The following is a 21433-nucleotide window of genomic DNA, read 5'->3' as shown; positions in this document are numbered from 1 at the left end:
GTGGGAAAGTAAGGAGTTGAGTGTCGATAGTGTATTTGGGAGGCAATCCTATGATGCCCATTAAATGTGAGATACATCCAGTATCAGAGATGTTAGCATTTCCTAGAATTGATGAAACACAGTATATAATGAATATTATGAAGCTGTGCTGAAGGTCTTTATATTTTATCATGGAAAGATATCCAGAATGTGTTATTCAGTGACAACTGCAGAATACATTACATATAACAACATATAAAATATGATTAATGTAAATAGATTACATTAAGCTAATGTCAATAAATAGAGCAGTAAATTCTAGGTACATTTACACCAAACTGTTAACATGAATTCTCCCAGTGTGGTGAGATCACTAATGATACATTCATGGTGAGAATGTACCTGATACAGTGAAACTGACAAAGAAGAAATAAAGAAGTAACAGCAAAATCATACAGCAGTAAATCACCAGAGAAATCATGACTTGTGGAGTCTTTTCATAAATCATTGACAGATCATTGACAGATCATAAAAATCAGGTATAAAACCTTCTTCTGAGTGTTGTTCAATCAAGCTGTTTCTGTTGATTAGGGAGTGTCATTGGTTTCCCTTGCAACCATACATTTTGGATACACATGTCAGAAAGCTTTTCCCCTGGGAGTCCTCTCCCCCATATGCCCTCCCAGTTAAGATGTTTCTCATCCCTTCCCCACCCTTGATGATGGGGAGTCATGGAGTCTAGCTGGCTTCAGTATAGGCCTAGGCAGACAAATAACCCAGATAAAGAAGTAAAATTAAGGATCCTGAGACTTTTAATAGATGTTTTGGGTATTATTTACTCAAAGAAAGTTGGAGACATCCTCTTCCATAAAATGGATAATAGAATCTTAGGGTTGGAAGAAGGGATCTTAAATATCATCCAGTCCAAATATCATCTGATTCTGTAATCTGCACAATTTTGCTGACAGACATCATTTAGCCTCTGAAAGGTTTTTTGGTGACAGAATTCAGTACCATTTTGTGAAACCCATTTGGCTATTAGCTATCAAATTGTTAGAAGGGTGTTTTTTTTTTTTAATAATAAAGTAAGTCTGCTTGTTTTAACTTCTACCCAAAAGCTTCAGGTCTACCTTCTAAAGTAGAATAAGTCTGATGTCCTCTGTGCAGCAATACTTCAAATATTTGAAATCAGCTACCTTGTCTGGATACTCTTTTTTAGGTTAACATTCCCAGACATGAAATCGCTTGAGAGTTTGCTGCCTCTTTGTGTCTTGGTAGCTACGGGGAGACCGTGATTCTCTGCCATCTGTCTTTGTTTGTTCTAGCTCAAGGGATTTCTCTGTAGGTCTGTGAGTTTGCTGTATGGTATTTGATAGGTTTTCTTATTTCCAGGAAAAGATTTAGAAGTGAATGAACATTGGATATAAAAAAGAAATCCTTGTTATTATTCTTAAAGTTCAATCTGTGATACAGTCTCTTGCATCTTTGATATACCGTGCGTGAATGGAGTTCTTTGGGACTGTTATAGTGTCTGCCTGTCCACTGTCAAATCATCAACACCCACCCAGAATCTCATGCATGATATGTATGCAATGAATACACACACATATACACACACACACACGTGCACACACACAATTGTATTCCAGAAGTTTAGTTTATGGCTTATTTTTTAGGTTCAAATTCTGTTTAAAAATATCCTTTGTTTCACAGGAAGAAATATTCTTCTATTTCCTTAGAAAAGTGACTTCTGATGTATTTGGCAATATTTGATTTTCTCTCTCCCCATATTGTTGCTGGTATGGTTAGGGATAAAACATGCTGAAAATGTGACTGAGATCCATTCCTTGTTAATGACTGTGGAAAGGTATTTTCTATGACATGAGAGTATGTAACTTTCAGGGGTAACCACTGCGGGAGAGAAAGCAGCAGTTGGAAATGCTTTTCTGGAAGTTTGTGGTAAGGCCAGGTTGCATATATCTTGTGGATTGATTCCTTCTGTAGACCATTGAATTATACCTGCAAGAGCCCTATTCAGAGTTTTGTATGTGTCTTTTCCTCTATTTTAATACATTTTTTGGAAGGAGAATAGTGAATGGTAACATTTCACACATTTATGGGAATTAAGTTTTGCTTTTACTTTATAAATTGTATATTATGGAATTAAGGAAGTCTTACTTAGAACAGACATTAGAGTCTTTGATTCCAACTTCTATCTCATGTCATAATCCTCTCTTAACACCTTGACTAGACCATCATCAGGGATATTTTTAGACAGCTCTAAGCCTCTCTAGAATTTAGCAGTCAAGCCTCTTGTGGTACAGATTGTCTTCTTTATTTTAGTGATTTAGGGGTATGAATGGGGCAATAATAATAAACAGTAAGACTTATCCTTTTTACTTTGAGCATAAGCCAAGCAGTAAACCTTTATTGAGTGCTCTTGAGTGCTGTGGGAAAGAGAACTAAGACAATTCTTACCCTCACAAAGCTAATGATATTGATGGAGTCAATGCTGCTCTGTCTGCCACCTTTCCCCTGCTTCTACAATTCAGCAATCCAAAGTATATGATGAGAAGTGAAATGAGCAGAGGAGGGAGAAATCATTGCTACCTGGAGTGGGTAAGGTAGACCTGGAGCCTGCCCTTCAGAAATGGGCAGGGCTCCTATGCTTGCTTAAGAACCCAAAAGTCCACAAGCTGTTCTGTGACGCTCTTGTTAATGCTAATCAATTAGTTAAGCTTGGCTTATTTAACAAAAGAAGATGTTTGGACTGAACAAAGTAACAAATAATACTTCCCTCAGAAGAACTCATATGTAGAATGTGGTAGTCTACCCAACCACATTTGTTAAATAATTGAAGCTTATCCCTTTTAAGACCTGTAGTAGTTTTATAAAAAAGGCCAGAAATTCTCCTCACATTGATAGGTGAGGTCTATCTATCCTTCTCTTGGCTACAAGTCAGCTTGTGACTGCTTCAACCAATTGAATGTGGCAGAAATGATACCATGTGACTTAAAAGGTCATAAAAGGCCAAACAACTTCTGCCTGCTTCTCCTGGGATACTAGTTCCAGGGAAGCCAACTGCTATATAGAGATAGACTTTTATGAGATTTCCATGCTGGAGAAGCCATGTGTAGTCTTCTCCAGTTCCAGTCAACAACCTACCTTAGCTTCCAGCAGTCAACCAGCATCAACTACCAACTTTGTGAGGGAGCCATCTCCACATCCACCGAAATGGGCCTTCAGATGACTCCAGCCCCACCTGGCAAGTCTTTCCTGAATTCTTGACAGCCCCACCCCGCCTCCAAATTATGAGCCAAGTAAAACAGTTGTTTAAAGTTGTTAATATAATTTGTCGCATAGCAGCAGTATTTAGAACAAGTAGTAAAAAAATAAAGTATTTTAGATCAACTGTGTTGTCCATCTCTCTAAAATGTATTATCTACATTTTTGAACAGTATAGACATAATTTGAACCTATTATGGACAGTGAACATCTTTCATCTTACACTGTGATTAATGTAGTAGTTATGGCTGCCAGCTATACAATGAGTTGCAAAGAAACTCTAGACTGCTCAGCTTTCCAGAAGTCTTACACATACTTTTAAGTTTTTTCTTTTCCCTTGCTGCCAGTAATCATTTTAATGTATCTGAATGTGCCACTTTGAACATGTTAAACCACATTCAGAAACATTTTGTTCACATTCAGGTACTACATTTTATGAGAGATGTTTTAAAAAAATCTTCAGTGAGTGCTTACTTTATGTTGGAGATGGTTCTAGGTACTAGATGAGACGCTAAGCTTCGAGAGAGCAGCAACGTTGTTTGCGATGGGCCCCCAGTTCCGTGCATAATAAATAAATAAATACCTAGCTTTTGTCAAATGAATAGATATGGGACACTATGTTAGATGGCCTGGACTGACAGTGAATTATGTCCCTTGGGGAGTGACTAGCATGGAGAAGGGGCAGAAACTTTTCTGTGGGAGAATGAGTGAATTAAATGGAGATGTTCAGCATGGAAAAAATGAGAGTTGCTTGGAGGAGGAAAGGCTTGTCATATGGAAGAGAAATGGTGCTAAATTTGAAATCAAGTAGATTTTCTTTTGTCTCTTTAGTACCAAATAATGCCTTAGGTGGCATTTATCAAATAACTTGGCAGTGGCTGTTTTGGCTTAAGAATGTTGCTTGCTCCAATACAAGAAAAAAGCTCATGATGAAATTCATCAGGAAAAAAATCAGATGTTGACTCATTGTGCCAGAATTATTGCTTCATGTTTTACAGTTGCTAAAGTATTTTTGATGATGTAGATGTAGGTGGTTCACTAATTTAAAATGTCACTGTTAAAGAGAATAAGAAGGCCTCATGGAGGAGTTCTGTACCTTGCCAGATGAGCAAAATACTTATTCAGGTACCACTTTGTGCTACAGACCTCTGAAGCATGCAGAACTCTTGACATTTGTTCTCCTATGGGAAGGAGAGGGAGGGGTCAGGTTTATTGGGAATGTTGATTTTTAAATATTGCCATGGCATTTAGAACACCTGACCATATCTTCTTATGAGCATCAGCACTATAGTCTCAGTAGTTAAGTCAGGTAAGTTTAATGCAAATAAGAAAATAGAAGCTCTTGCTCAAAGTTTCGTGATACTTTCAGGAGGTACAGTCACTTTCATAACCAGAATGTCGTATTTTAGAATACAGAGAGTCTTAGCATCCCTCAAAGTCAAGATCACTTTTTAATCTTAGGTTTCTCAACCCCAAAATTATTTTCTTAAATCATTCTCAACTTCATATTGACAAATTTTAATTTCTTCCTTGGTTTTCTTTGTATATTAAAGGAAATTATTGATTACTTAAAAATTTTCTATCCATACTGGGAAGACTGATTGAGTAAAGGATTATTAATTTAACTATTATTAACTCTTCTAGTTTGTGTTTACCCTGAAACACACAGTAAACCATAAACTGACTTCCCTGGATATGATGATGAGTTATCAAGGAAGATTCAGAAGGGGCCAACCAAAGTCACATCTGTTTGTCATATTTATTCTGGGAGGTGACATTTTCAATAGTCCATCCCTATTTACTTGTGTCATAGTGAAGATATAGTCAGCATGAGAGAATATGAACGCTCTTCTCAGAGTCATATTTCCATTCTATTAAATTCTTAAATAAATTTATTTATAAATTATTTATATTATAAATTTATAAAATTATGTATATAATATATAAATTATAAATAAAATCATTTATAAATTTATTAAATTGCCTGATTTTTTTCAAAATTGAATCTGTTTCTAGTCATGGCTCTAATATTAGATGGGTTTCCTTAGAGCTAGGAATAGATACAGCGTTATAGTGTTAACCCTGATCTTATCTAGTTTAATAGAGTTCTTAGAAGAGTATGTGCTTACTTTGGTCATTAAAATTTTCTACACATATAGAAGTCATGGAGATAAGCTTTGAGAGAATAAATTTATGGTCGTGAATTTGGTGCTGCTGTGTTGCAAGGGTGATTTTGAAAGTGAGGGGGAGGAATGTGGGAAATAATGGCATTTTTAGGTATCACTACAGATAGATCTTCCAAAAGGAACAGATAATGTGGATCAGTTTACCTGAATTCCAATTCCAATCCCAATCTCAATCCCAGAAATTTAAGGAATTCGTAGGACTGCCAAAAGATAATGAGCATAAACAGACATTTTCTATTTAGGATAAGAGAAAAAGGATTCTGCTTTCTCAATTATAAACAAAAATGTAGAGGGGGCCTGAGAGGGAATTTGTAACATCTTGCTCAGAGAAGAATTGAGCAAGATATTGTTTTGTTTTTAATATTAGGCTTTGTTTCCTCCAAACTATGCTATGTATAGGTATGCCCAGTTATGCTGAAACCTAATTTGTAAAAGTGCTAGCTGACATCATACATAAATAAAGGGACAAATATGACATAAATACTTGAGAACTGTTTTTACAGCCTTCAGGATGTTTTCTTTAGTCATGCAGTTCAACAAACGTGTACTTTAAAACTATTTTTTTTATTTCTCTGAGGGTGCATATGCCCTATTTTTTTCTGGTTCATTTTTGCTCACTTCCTGTTGATTTTTAAATTTTATGGTGATGAACTTGCTGATTACTAAGCATCAGTTTCCAGAAGGCCAAGAAACTGGGTCCTAGGAACAGGGTGAGTGGGAGGGCCTCCTACCCTAGAATCTTTGTTGTGGGGGTGGGGGAGCAATTGAGAAACTAGGGTCCTTTTTTGTTATCTTTGTTTTAGAATGAAATAACTGAATGAATGAACAGACTGAAATGTTACCTGTCATTTCCTTTAAATCTGTAAGATTAATAAGCAGATATGTAAAACTGCCTCTGGCATAAGTATTCTGTGTTGCTCTGTCATGACTTGCTGTGGTCTGACCCAGAGCATTGTGAAATGCGAGGGCCGGGTTCTCTAGCATGAGTGTTGCTATAGAGCACAGCGCACGGTGCTGCATGAGTGTAACCATGGAAGTGGCATAAGTAGGTTAAGTCATAAAACCCTGGGCTTAGTGATATATATATATATATATATATAGCACTTCAAATAACCAATAAATGGAGGAAATTGGGTAAGCTTATGGAGGAGAACTTTCTGAGGTTACATTTTACATTTTTGGTTGTTGTTATTTTTGGTGGCTCATCTGATGGCAAAGTCTGACCTGAACTGACGTGAAACTATTTATGGTCTTTATTCGAGTTGACAGGAATGTTTGTATATTTTGTTAAGTGTAAGTCCAGGTAGAGGAAATCCCAGGGCAAAATACCTCTAAAACCAAAATCAGTCAAAGGGAGAAGTAATGTTTAAAATCCATTTATTGCTTACAAACTGCAGTCCGAGGCCATCTCTCTTCCTGTTCCAGCAGAAGCCAAAACCAGCACTTCCCTTACCTCTCAGGTTCAGATAAGCCCTCTGTTGCCCGGGTAATTACCCACTGATATGGAGATGAACAGCTTCCCACCCCTGAGGAACACCTGTTGATATGCAGATGCACTAAAGACCATACTTCTCTCTACCCCTGAGGATGCACTAAAGCCAGGCGAGATATTCTGGAAATATTACAATTTACCGACATTAAGAAAAATATTAATGTTTGATTATGAGATGCTGATCCAAGTCCTGCTGGAGCTATTACATGGAATACATATTGTATTACCTAAAATTAAAAACAAAAATAAATTCTAAATATTTCTGGCTTCTCTGAAACCTCAGGTTTCAGCAAAGTGACTGAGGAAAAAAAATGGCCATCTTAACAGGAAGAAAATTGACCATTACCATAAAAGCCCAGAAACTTCTGTGCTTTGTATTTGTCCTAATTTCACATTTTAAGGAATCTCTCTTGTTAAATTGATAAGACCAGATAACCAGGAGTTCCTATTCTGATGACCATGGGCATGGACTATGGATTATCACGGGACAGAGAAGAGGCCTGCAAACGATCTAAATCCAGGAAATGAAAGAAGCAAAGTATTTGGATAGGAGATGGTCAGTCAGGGATTTAGTCACCCTTGATTTCAAGTGGATTTAGTGCTGTGGTCAGGAGGGGTAGCCTTATTTTGAACTATGTATTCATTATATAAGCTATATGTAAGAGTGTCTATACTTAGACTGACTATCTAAAATTTGGAATAGTTAATTCCATATTGTGTGAATTCTGTTCTTTTCAAGTAATCTATTATTTTCTTTATGAAGTTGTGTCAGTGAACCTTTTGAGATTTTTAAGGAAAGTTTCCTTGAGATAGGTGAACTCAACATACATACAGTACATGGTACAGATAAGCAGCAGCCCTCCAGCACAAGCTTGTTCCTTCCTGCTGTGTTGTTACACAGAGAAATGTGAGCAAGATACAGTCTAGTGTCCTTAGAGTGGTAGTGTGAATGCAAATAACTATGAAGCCAGTCTTACTTGCTTTGCATTTAGGATGAGTGGAGTAAAGTGTGAGAGAAAGTTGCAGATGGAGATTGGGTTAGAATCAGGGGTAGGGCCTCAAATGCCACCACTACATTTTAGGCTTTATTTTGTGTATCATTTGTTCACAAGTTTTGCATGTAGAAGGATTCTATGTAATGATGTGTTACACTTCAAATAACTTAAGTATTATTTGATGTTAGATTAGATGTCTCTTCTACTAGATGTTAATATGGACTAGTGGGAGTTGGTGTCAAAAGTTATGAAAAAATGTGAAGGGAAATAGAGGAAGTATATTTAGTACATCTATTTTTTTTTTTCCTGCAGTTTGAGAAGATTGCATCATTTCGTTTTTGTGGTGGGAATACTTCAACCCATGTCATGGGATGTAGGGGCTGTAAGAATTTGACTTGAAAGCCAGTATTCTGGGCAATGATGAGTCACTGCAGGTCTTTGCACAGAAAGAATGATGTGATCAAGCGATGCTCCAGGAGGATTAATTTGGTAACTGACCATAGGAATGGTTTGAATGGGGAGAGCCAAGCAGTTGCCAAGCTAGGTTGGAGCTTTTGCCGTCATCTAGGCAGGAAGCAGTAATTGCTACCTGAACTTGGCAGGTCATAGTGGGAAGATAAACAAGGGAAATGCTGGAAGCAGGAAACTTTAAGATATACCTTAAATGTAGTTGATTTGTTTCCACTTTTCTTATTTTATTCCTCAAGGAATAAATTGTTCTAAATTGATAAGAAGCAAGATGTAGTTAGGGGGAAGTTGTCTGATGTCAGGGTTGAGAGCCACATTTTACATACACATGTAAAAGGTTATCTACCTGAAACTATTGTCTAGGTTAGTAGAATTCTTCTTCTCAAGGAATCTTTGGATTCCACAAGTGTTCAGAAAAAAGAAGAAACATTAAGAAGAGTGGTTTGGGAGTGTCAACTCTGAGTTTGTAGCTCTCTCCTGTTTTTCTTTGAGATCCTGGCCTGTGCTGTGCCTGCTTTGGGGCTAACCTGACATCGTCATACAGTGTTCCCCATCTTCTGGGTTTCATTGACCTTTCCTTCCACATCACCGTGGCAACCTACTCAGTGGGCACTCTAGTACTCCCTTCTGAGATGGTTATCTCAGAAATACCCTTCCCTCTGACAGAGCATCTATATTGCTGTCAGCTTTCTCTCGCTAAACATGTTCTTCAGACTCTGTGAATTCATTCCCTTGATCCCCACCTTGTTTTCTGTCTGGCCTTTACTTCCCCCACTTATTTCACTTCTTCCCTGAGGTACCTGGACAGTGTAGCAACCATTTTAATTAATTCTGACTGGTACAGTAATTTTCCTCACCCCACTGATCGTCTATAGAAGTACTCATCTCTTTCTCCAACTCTGAATCAACACAAGTATACTTCTTTCTCTGTACTCACTCTGTAACCAGTTACCGGCTCCCTTACATGTGTATGATTTTAAGGTTAACACAACCTTTGATGTTATTGGAAATTTTTGCTGATCCAGTTTATATCCTTTCCCATATTCTGAAGCAGCTATTCCAGTCCTTTATTAGTTTCTTCAAGGATACAACTTTCACCCACAACCTCTGTAAGAATATAGTACTTTATCCTCCATTTACCCCATGGTCTCAGGCACGTAGGCTGGTGAAAATCCTGTCTGGACTTGCCTCAACTTATCTCTAAACATTCCGACCTGCCCCTAAGGCAACAGGCCAAGCGGTACTTTTCCACTCCGCCACTATAAAAGGCACAGTGCTCTGTATCATGCTGCTGCTCTCTCCCTGGGGGCAGCCATTTTCTCTTTCGGAAAATAAAATCTCTTGAGTGGGCCCGTGTCTCCTGAGCCATTCTGGGGTGAGGAGGGTCGCGGCGAGATACCCTTTCATTGGTGCCGTGACTCGGATGAGGTTCTCCCATTGACTTTGCTCTTCCTCCGGGAATCTGAGCTGCTTTGGGAACCCTCACTGCCCGATCCTCCTCCACGGGCTCACCGTCCGTTTCCCCGGTCACTTGTCTTCTCGCCTAACACCGGCCTTCAATTTGGTAAGTCTCCCCTTCATGGTCTACTTAAATGTCCCTTTGGAACCTGGGAAGTGACCATTGAGAGTCTGGCACCCCCAAGGGCTCCTCTGGGACAGGGGCATCCCCAACCATTACTTTCAGAGTCACGGTTAATCCCCATAGTGGACCTTTCCTTGCCTTCCGCCTTTTCCCACGGTGAGAATCTCAACCCCTTGGGGTTTGATATCCTTCTCATCTAACAAAATTCTGGTACCAGGTATCAAACCTCCTCGGCGTTTTCACCTCGACTGCTCAGTTAGAGGTGGTGACGACCCTCTAACTGTGTCTGGTCTTCTCCATGACCTTCTCAATTGCTGTGGGATGCCTCAGTGACTTGTGAATGGTCTCATTCTCACCATGGGATCTGGCGCCTCCATTCCCGCAGATTCACCACTAGGGTGCTTACTCAATAATCTAAAACCCCTCCACCTCACTCCAGACCTGAAACCTTTTAAGCTTATTCACTACTGTAATGAGATCTGGCCACAATATTCCTTGGACAATCAGTCTAAATGGCCTCCCAATGGCTCTTTAGATCCTAAAATTCTCCATGACTTATACAACTTCTGTGAGCGAACGAGCAAATGGAAAAGAGATCCCATATATCCAGGCTTTTTCCCACCTCCGAACCAAGCCCACTCTCTGTCTCCCTTGCAATCCTAAACGTCTTCTCCTCACTCTAAAACTTCACCCCACCACCCACCAGTTCCCACCACGTCCTCTGACTTGGACCCTGCTGATGAGCCTCCTCCATACCAATCTCAAACCCCTACAGCTCCCCCTCAACCACCAATTCCTCTCCCGCCCCAACCTCCTTCTCTGCAAGATCAAAATCCCAACCCTCCCAGCTCCCCTAGTGCCTTTGCAGGAGCTGCAGCACCTCCTCCTCCTCCACAACCAGTTCCCCTTCCCTCACCCAGTCCTGTGCCAAGCCCTCCAGTCACTCACTCTCGAACCCAGATCCTAGCCCCATTATGGGAAGTAGCCGGTACAGAGGGCATCGTCCGGGTTCATGTCTCTTTCTCTCTTTCCGACCTATCTCAGATGGAGAAAAGATTAGGCCCTTTCACCTCCAACCCATCTACTTACATAAAAGAGTTCCAGTACCTCACTCAGTCATATGATCTTACCTTTCATAATATTCACATGATCCTATCCAGCACACTTTTGCCCAAGGAGTGTAGGCGAGTCTGGGAACAGGCTAGAACTCATGCCGATGAGGTTCACCAAACTACTCCAGCTCATCCAATTGGTGCTAAGGTGGTTCCTGACCGAGACCCTAATTGGGACTATAATACGGCAGGGGGAGTCACCAGTTGAGATCAATTCATCACCTGCCTCATGGCGGGTCTCAGGAAGTCAGCCAATAAAGCCATTAACTATGAAAAACTCAAAGAGGTTATTCAGGATAAAAATGAGACTTCCTCTATGTTCCTAGACTGTCTCACCACAGCTCTTTTACAATATACAAACCTAGACCCTGAGACCCCAGATGGGAGACAATTATTAATGATCTACTTCTTCACCAAGAGTCTCCCTGACATTAAGGCTAAACTTAAATGTCTGGAGAAGGGATCCTTAACTCCTCAGGCAGAAGTCCTGGCAGTGGCCTTCAAAGTATATAATGGAAGAGATGAAAAGGCCTGTAAACAAAAATATCAAATGCTGGCTAAGGGCTCTCAACCTACCCCAACCACTGGTGCTCAGGTATCCTTACTTCCTAAGAAGAAGCCAGGAGCACCTCCTGGTCCATGCTTCAAATGTGGTCAAAAGGGTCATTGGGCTAGAGACTGCCCAAATCCCCAGAAGCCCCCCGGTCCATGCCCTAAGTGCCATCAGGAGGGACACTGGGCTGTTGACTGTCCTCACACACCGAGAGGTGCCAGGCCATCCAGCTCTAACACTCCACACATAGACCTTCTGGGTCTGGCAACTGATGATTGAGGGGGCCCAGGACTCCTCCACCTGACCACTATCATCACTGTACAGGAGCCCAGGGTAACCACTGTGGTAGCGGGTAGGCCCATCTCTTTCCTTTTGGACACTGGGACCACCTACTCAGTCCTGAAGGAGTTTTGGGGACCTACCTCCCTCTTACTCCTCTGTAGTCGGGGTAGAGGGCACACCTTAACCTTTACAAACTCCCATGCTTCACTGCATCTTTAGAGGCATTGCCCTCTCTCACTCCTTTTTGGTGATTCCCCATTGTCCCATCCCCTTTTTGGGAAGAGACCTATTATACAAGGTTGGAGCTTCCATTACTTTTACTCCTGGACCATGCCTCAACCCCAACTTGCCTTCAATTCCACTTTTACTCGCCCTCCAACCTGCTGCAAACCCATCTCCCTCTCCTATTCCTCTGCCTCCCCATCTGGTCAACCCTGTAGTCTGGGATACCCTCACCCCCTCTATCACCACCTACCCCCTGGTAATTGTCAGACTTAAAGACCTCACCTCTTTTCCCTCTCAACCTCAGTACCCACTGCTCAGTAACTCAAGAGTTTACTGGGCCTGCAGCCAATTATCCAGGAACTTTTATATACAAACGGCTACTATGACCAGCCAGTTCCCCTTTCAGTACTCCTATACTGGCAGTTAAAAAGCCTAATTCTTACAGGCTTGTCCAGGACCTAAGAGTAATTAATGCAGCTGTTGTTCCCATCCATCCTGTGGTCCCTAACCCCTGTACTTTATTGTCCACCATTCCTGCTTCCACCACTCACTTTTCTGTCCTTGACCTCAAAGATGCATTCTTCACAATCTCCCTCCATCCCAACTCTCAAAATCTATTTGCTTTCACCTGGACCAATCCTGCCACCCAGACTTCTACTCAATTGACATGGACAGTCCTTCCCCAACGCTTTAGAGATAGTCCCCACCTTTTTGGACAGGCTCTAGCACAAGACCTCAAATCCCTTACTCTCTCAAGCTCCACCCTCCTTCAATATGTAGATGATCTCCTGTGCAGTCCCTCCCTACAAACCTCTCAACAGGATACTATTCTCCTTCTAAACTTTCTCTCAAAACATGGCTATCGGATTTCACCCTCCAAAATTCAACTGTCCGCCAGTCAGGTCACTTACCTGGAAGTTCAGCTCTCCCTGGGCAACAAGGCCATTACTATAGACAGAAAAAAACTTCTCCAAACCATGCTCGTTCCAAACAACAGAGATGAAATTCTCTCATTTCTGGGTCTTGCTGGGTTCCTTCGTTCATGGATCCCCAACTTTTCACTCCTGGCTGCCCCCCAATATGAAGCATCCCAAGGACCTCTTACTGAGCCCCTCTTGATGCCCGTGGCTAAGCCCTTCTATAAACTCCAGCTGGCCCTTCTACAAGCCCCCACTCTGCACTTGCCTGACCTCACACGCCCCTTTTCTCTATATGTCTCAGAAAGGCAGGGCTTCGCCCTGGGAGTTCTGGGACATATGTTAGGACCCTCCTTTGCCCCGGTTGGCTACCTTTCCAAAAAACTAGATTCTACTATTCGGGGATGGGCTCCTTGCCTGTGAGCCCTAGCAGCAGCTGCCGTCCTCATTCAAGAATCCAAAAACTCACCTTCGGGTCACCCACAACTGTTCTCTTCCCCATTATCTTTCCAAACTTCTTACCTACAAAGGCCTGCAGACTCTTTCCCCCTGCAGGATTCTATCACTTCAGGTTGCCCTAGTTGAGGACACCTCCCTCAGTTTCAAAACCTGTCCTCCCCTTAATCCTTCCACCCTTCTTCCATTACTTCCCGATCCACAGGCAGGGTCACAACCCCCCTTTCATAACTATTTACAAGCTCTAGATGAACTCCTATCCTGTCCCTCCCACATTCAGGAGGGCACTGTTCCTCAAGGCACATATACCTGGTTTTCTGATGGCATTTCCTTTATCCATGAGGGTGTTTGATGGGCAGGATATGCCATGTCTCTCTGGACAAAACTATCGAGGCAAAGCCCTTACCTCCTAACACCACAAACCAACAAGCAGAGCTGATCGCCTTTACCTGAGCCTTCACTTTAGTGCAGGGGTCCTCTCTTACTATCTATACTGATTCTAAATATGCTTTCCATATCCTACTGTCCCATGCAGCAATCTGGAAAGAACAGGGACTCCTCAACACCAAGGGCAGCTCTATCACCAACGCCAAACACATCATCATACCACTGACAGAAGCCTCACATCTTCCAACAGCCACAGGCCTAGTACATTGCCACTCCCACTGGTCAGATCAGTCATCCATCTCCCTTGGTAACAACAGGGCAGATGAGGCAGCCCGAAAGGCAGTGTTAGCCCTTGTAATAGGTGCCCTCATTCCAGGCCCTAAAAAATATGTTTCCACAACTACCAGCCCGCCTTCCACTGAGGCCATATTCTCCTACTTACATCACTTGTTCCACCCTAACCTCCAATCTTTACAATGCTTTCTTAAAACTTACCTGCCTCTTTCTCATTCAGAAACTGCCTTCCTCAAAACACTCACCACTTCATGCGAGATCTGTCAAAAAGTCAATCTCAAGTCACCTTCTCGACCACCCACCTTTCCTACCCATCAAGCACAAGGGCTCATTCCTGGGACTGATTGGCAGCTCGACTTTACTCACATGCCCCCAGTAAAATGCCACTGGTATCTTTTAGTACTGGTGGACACATTTTCGGGATGGGTTGAGGCCTTTCCCACAACTAACAAATGAGCCCAGACTGTGTCCAACGTCCTACTGTCTGAAATTATCCCACGCTTTGGGATGCCTACTGCCTTACAATCAGACAATGGCCCCGAATTTATCTCTCAAATCTCCCATCAACCACTAAGGCCCTTAATATTCCATGGCATTTTCACATCCCCTATCACCCACAATCCTCAGGTAAGGTGGAAAGAACCAACAGAACCCTCAAATCTATTCTTACTAAATTATTCCTGGAGCTCCACCTTGACTGAATAAAACTCGTCCCCTTGGCCCTACTTTGACTCCGGGCCTTACCAAAAAAACCTGCTATACCTTCTCCTTTTGAACTCATGTATGGCTGCCCCGTGCTTCCTCCAGGTCTCAACTCCGAACCTCCTATCCTTCCTCCTCATCTCATCAACCCTTTACTTCAACACTTTCACTCTACTCTGGCCCCACGCTGACCTCTATACACCAAAACCTCAAGACCCCACTTCTCCTACTTTTTATCACCCAGGAGACTCTGTGCTCCTATCCTCACCGCACCAAGTGACACCATCCCTAACTCCCAAATGGCAAGGACATTACACAGTAATTCTTCCCACGCCAACTGCAGTTAAACTCCAGGGTCTTCCCCATTAGATACACAACTCCCACCTTAAGCTGTTTGTTTCCCCTTATTCCCCTCCCACCAAATCTCTCACAGGTTCCTACTCCTCCACCCTGATGGGACCTCTTACTCTCTGTATTTTGTGATGCTCATCTACACTTCCACTCATCACTGAAGAAGTTTCTGCCAGCACGGAGTCCTAAGACTTTCCTTACAACTGCCATGTGTCTTGCTTCAGGATTGTTTTTTTTTTTTTTAGCATTTTCCAGTCAAAATGAACTTTAATTAAGCCCTATAAAATCTGGGATCTGAAGCATAAATCTTTGATGAACATAGTTACACTTAAAACATTAAATATAACTTTTTTTTTTTAAGATAATTATTTTTTTTATTGAAGGGTAGTTGATGCACAGTATTACATTACATTAGTTTCAAGTGATAAAACATTTATATACATAATTCTAGGTTCCAGCTATCACCCTACCAAGCTGTTACAATAACTTGACTATATTCCTTATGCTATACATTACATCCCGGTTACTTATTTATTTTACCATTGGAAGTCTGTCCTTTTTTTTTTTTTTTTGTGAGGGCATCTCTCATATTTATTGATCAAATGGTTGTTAACGACAAAATTCTGTATAGGGGAGTCAATGCTCAATGCACAATCATTAATCCACCCCAAGCCTAATTTTCATCAGTCTCCAATCTTCTGAGGCATAACAAACAAGTTCTTACATGGAGAACAAATTCTTACATAATGAATAAGTTACATAGTGAACAGTACAAGGGCAGTCATCACAGACACTTTCGGTTTTGCTCATGCATTATGAACTATAAACAGTTCAAATATGAATACTCATTTGGTTTTTATACTTGATTTATATGTGGATACCACATTTCTCTCTTTATTATTATTATTTTTAATAAAATGCTGAAGTGGTAGGTAGATACAAGATAACGGTAGAAAACATAGTTTAGTGTTGTAAGAGAGCAAATATAGATGATCAGGTGTGTGCCTGTACACTATGTGTTAATCCAAGCTAGACAAGGGCAATAAAACATCCACGTATGCAGAAGATTTCTCTCAGAACGGGGGGGTGAGGTTCTAAGCCTCACCTCTGTTGATCCCCAATTTCTCATCTGATGACCCCCCTGCGACTGTGACTGTCTTAGGTTGTTCCTCCCTTGAGGAATCTTACCCGTCTCTGGCTAACCAGTCATCTTCCGGGGCCATACAGGGAAATGTAAAGTTGGTAAGTGAGAGAGAAGCCTTATTGTTTGAAATGGTTAGCTTTTTATTTCCTTGCATATTTATGCCCTGTAGCTTCTATGCCCAGCAATTGTCTTGAGGTATCTTTACCACTTGGAAGAATTATGATACTCAGTAAATTTGATATGAGGCACGAATTCTATTTAAGGGTTGTAATTAGGAAGGAAGAAGAAAAGCTATAGAAGTAGCAGGCGGAAGAAAACATGGGAAGATTGATTATTTCTTTGACATATCTTCTTGTAGAGTAACTTCAGCATGTATAGGTTTTAAGCTACTACTTAAATTGCGCACACACATTAACATAATAGGAGTATAGTTACATAACCAAAGCATATCTGTGATTACCAGCCATCTCCAGTGAAACCAAGAAAACCAGTTAGGCACCTTAGGCATTTGTAAAAACTTATCTATGATATGGTGGATATTGTCCAACTGAACTTGAACAGTCTGAGAGAAATCAGACAAATTAAAACAACCTATTCCTGGGGAATGTTCATTCCCTTATGTTCTTTTAACAGTAAATAGTCTGTAGTTGTAAGATTTTGGAGCGCTACAATTTGCACTTCTCCTAATTCTTGGTTGAGTTCCAACAGTATAGATCCAGTTAAATTTGTTGTTTTACTGTATGCACAGGCCAGCTTAGATATCTCCTTCTTCATTCCCACGGCAAGTCCAGGAGCTGGTGGGATGAGTGCATCTACAGCTGTAGCAGTGCGTGGATCTTTGTTGGGGTTTTTTGATGATCATCTTCTGGCAAGAGTCTTCCAGAGAGTGCTGATGTTGGAAGTTCTTTTTCATATCGTATCTTAGTTCATTTTCAGGTTAGCCCAATTAAGCTTTGATCCTCTGTATAAACACAAACAGACTCTTTGCCTACACTTTAATATGCCCTTTATACCCTTGCGTAGAACTCATTGGAGGTTATCACACAGGAACTGCCTTTTTTTTTTTGGCATCACTAATCTACACTTACATGACGAATATTACGTTTACTAGGCTCTCCCCTACACCAGGTCCCCCCTAGAAACCCCTTTACAGTCACTGTCCATCAGCATAGCAAAATGTTGTAGAATCACTACATGACTTCTCTGTGTTGTACAGCCCTCCCTTTTCTCCTACCCCCCCAAGCATGTTAATCTTAATACCCCCCTACTTCTCCCCACCCCTTATCCCTCCCTACCCACCCATCCTCCCCAGTCCCTTTCCCTTTGGTTCCTGTTAGTCCATTCTTGAGTTCTGTGATTCTGCTGCTGTTTTGTTCCTTCAGTTTTTCCTTTGTTCTTATATTCCACAGATAAGTGAAATCATTTGATATTTCTCTTTCTCTGCTTGGCTTGTTTCACTGAGCATAATACCCTCCAGCTCCATCCATGTTGCTGCAAATGATTGGATTTGCCCTTTTCTTATGGCTGAGTAGTATTCCATTGTGTATATGTACCACATCTTTTTTATCCATTCATCTATCGATGGACATTTAGGTTGCTTCCAATTCTTGGCTATTGTAAATAGTGCTGCGATAAACATAGGGGTGCACTGATCTTTCCCATACTTGATTGCTGCATTCTTAGGGTAAATTCCTAGGAGTGCAATTCCTGGGTCAAATGGTAAGTCTGTTTTGAGCATTTTGATGTACCTCCATACTGCTTTCCACAATGGTTGAACTAACTTAAATTCTCACCAGCAGTGTAGGAGGGTCCCCCTTTCTCCACAGCCTCGCCAACATTTGTTGTTGTTTGTCTTTTGGATGGCAGCCATCCTTACTGGTGTGAGGTGGTACCTCATTGTAGTTTTAATTTGCATTTCTCTGATAATTAGCGATGTGGAGCATCTTTTCATGTGTCTGTTGGCCATCTGTATTTCTTTTTTGGAGAACTGTGTGTTCAGTTCCTCTGCCCATTTTTTAATTGGGTTATTTGTTTTTTGTTTGTTGAGGCGTGTGAGCTCTTTATATATTCTGGACATCAAGCCTTTATCGGATGTGTCATTTTCAAATATATTCTCCCATACTGTAGGGATCCTTTTTGTTCTATTGATGGTGTCTTTTGCTGTACAGAAGCTTTTCAGTTTAATATAGTCCCACTTACTCATTTTTGCTGTTGTTTTCCTTGCCCGGGGAGATATGTTCAAGAAGAGGTCACTCATGTTTATGTCTAAGAGGTTTTTGCCTATGTTTTCTTCCAAGAGTTTAATGGTTTCATGGCTTACATTCAGGTCTTTGATCCATTTTGAGTTTACTTTTGTATATGGGGTTAGACAATGGTCCAGTTTCATTCTCCTACATGTAGCTGTCCAGTTTTGCCAGCACCACCTGTTGAAGAGACTGTCATTTCGCCATTGTATGTCCATGGCTCCTTTATCAAATATTAATTGACCATATATGTCTGGGTTAATGTCTGGATTCTCTAGTCTGTTACATTGTTCTGTGGGTCTGCTCTTGTGCCAGTACCAAATTGTCTTGATTACTATGGCTTTTAGTAGAGCTTGAAGTTGGGGAGTGAGATCCCCCCTACTTTATTCTTCTTTCTCAGTATTGTTTTGGCTATTCGGGGTCTTTGGTGTTTCCATATGAATTTTTGAATTATTTGTTCCAGTTCATTGAAGAATGTTGCTGGTAGTTTCATAGGAATTGCATCAAATCTGTATATTGCTTTGGGCAGGATGGCCATTTTGACGATATTAATTCTTCCTAGCCACGAGCATGGGATGAGTTTCCATGTGTTAGTGTCCCCTTTAATTTCTCTTAAGAGTGACTTGTAGTTTTCAGAGTATAAGTCTTTCACTTCTTTGGTTAGGTTTATTCCTAGGTATTTTATTTTTTTTGATGCAATTGTGAATGGAGTTGTTTTCCTGATTTCTCTTTCTGTTGGTTCATTGTTAGTGTATAGGAAAGCCACAGATTTCTCTGTGTTGATTTTGTATCCTGCAACTTTGCTGTATTCCGATATCAGTTCTAGTAGTTTTGGGGTGGATTCTTCAGGGTTTTTATGTAGAATATCATGTTATCTGCAAATAGTGACAGTTTAACTTCTTCTTTACCAATCTGGATTCCTTGTATTTTTTTGTTTTGTCTGATTGCCATGGCTAGGACATCCAGTACTATGTTAAATAACAGTGGGGAGAGTGGACATCCCTGTCTAGTTCCCAATCTCAGAGGAAATGCTTTCAGCTTCTCGCTGTTCAATATAATGTTGGCTGTGGGTTTATCATAGATGGCCTTTATTATGTTGAGGTACTTGCCCTCAATTCCCATTTTGCTGAGAGTTTTTATCATGAATGGATGTTGAACTTTGTCAAATGGTTTTTCAGCATCTATGGAGATGATCATGTGGTTTTTGTCCTTCTTTTTGTTGATGTGGTGGATGATGTTGATGGACTTTCGAATGTTGTACCATCCTTGCATCCCTGGGATGAATCCCACTTGGTCATGGTGTATGATCCTTTTGATGTATTTTTGAATTCGGTTTGCTAATATTTTGTTGAGTATTTTTGCATTTACGTTCATCAGGGTATTGGTCTGTAGTTTTCTTTTTTGGTGGGGTCTTTGCCTGGTTTTAGTATTAGGGTGATGTTAGCTTCATAGAATGAGTTTGGGAGTATCCCCTCCTCCTGTATTTTTTGGAAAACTCTAAGGAGAATGGGTATTATGTCTTCCCTGTATGTCTGATGAAATTCCGAGGTAAATCCATCTGGCCCGGGGGTTTTGTTCTTTCGTAGTTTTTTGATTACCGCTTCAATTTCGTTGCTGGTAATTGGTCTGTTTAGATTTTCTGTTTCTTTCTGGGTCAGTCTTGGAAGGTTGTATTTTTCTAGGAAGTTGTCCATTTCTCCTAGGTTTCCCAGCTTGTTAGCATATAGGTTTTCATAGTATTTTCTAATAATTCTTTGTATTTTTGTGGGGTCCGTCGTGATTTTCCCTTTCTCGTTTCTGATACTGTTGATTTGTGTTGACTCTCTTTTCTTCCTAATAAGTCTGGCTAGATGCTTATCTATTTTGTTTATTTTCTCCAAGAACCAGCTCTTGGTTTCATTACTTTTTGCTATTGTTTTATTCTTCTCAATTTTATTTATTTCTTCTCTGATCTTTATTATGTCCCTCCTTCTGCTGACCTTAGGCCTCATCTGTTCTTCTTTTTCCAATTTCAATAATTGTGACATTAGACCATTCATTTGGGATTGCTCTTCCTTTTTTAAATATGCTTGAATTGCTATATAGTTTACTCTTAAGACTGCTCTTGCTGTGTCCCACAGAAGTTGGGGCTTAGTGTTGTTGTTGTCGTTTGTTTCCATATATTGCTGGATCTCCATTTTGATTTGGTCATTGATCCATTGATTATTTACGAGCGTGTTGTTAAGCCTCCATGTGTTTGTGAGCCTCTTTGCTTTCTTTGTACAGTTTATTTCTAGTTTTATGCCTTTGTGGTCTGAAAAGTTGGTTGGTAGGATTTCAATCTTTTGGAATTTTCTGAGGCTCTTTTTGTGGCCTAGTATGTGGTCTATTCTGGAGAATGTTCCATGTGCACTTGAGAAGTATGTATATCCTGTTGCTTTTGGATGTAGAGTTCTATAGATGTCTATTAGGTCCATCTGCTGTACTGTGTTGTTCAGTGCTTCCGTGTCCTTACTTATTTTCTGCCCAGTGGATCTATCCTTTGGGGTGAGTGCTGTGTTGAAGTCTCCTAGAATGAATGCATTGCAGTCTATATCCCCCTTTAGTTCTGTTAGTATTTGTTTCACATATGCTGGTGCTCCTGTGTTGGGTGCATATATATTTAGAATGGTTATATCCTCTTGTTTGACTGAGCCCTTTATCATTATGTATTGTCCTTCTTTATCTCTTGTTACTTTCTTTGTTTTGAAGTCTATTTTGTCTGATATTAGTACTGCAACCCCTGCTTTCTTCTCACTGTT

The 21433-nt window shown here is 40.7% G+C and overlaps 1 protein-coding gene across 4 annotated transcripts in view; it reads left to right on the top strand.

The window, feature by feature from the left end:
* OSBPL3 (oxysterol binding protein like 3) overlaps positions 1 to 21433 on the top strand; it is a 200758-nt gene that overhangs the window by 30152 nt on the left and 149173 nt on the right. Inside the window, exon 1 of one of the 4 annotated variants that reach the window (XM_057504595.1) lies at positions 9281 to 9969. The exons of 2 other annotated variants lie outside the window; for them this stretch is intronic. The gene's annotated coding sequence lies outside the window, so the exon portion shown is untranslated. Of the gene's footprint in view, positions 1 to 9280; positions 9970 to 21433 lie in introns of those variants that run through there. One more of the 4 variants, XM_057504594.1, reaches the window with a different exon arrangement.

The sequence above is a fragment of the Manis pentadactyla genome, chromosome 7 (assembly GCF_030020395.1).
Source record: "Manis pentadactyla isolate mManPen7 chromosome 7, mManPen7.hap1, whole genome shotgun sequence".
NCBI lineage: Eukaryota > Metazoa > Chordata > Mammalia > Pholidota > Manidae > Manis > Manis pentadactyla.
Note: the sequence above shows the minus strand (reverse complement) of the source record. Positions and strands in the feature narration are given on the sequence as shown.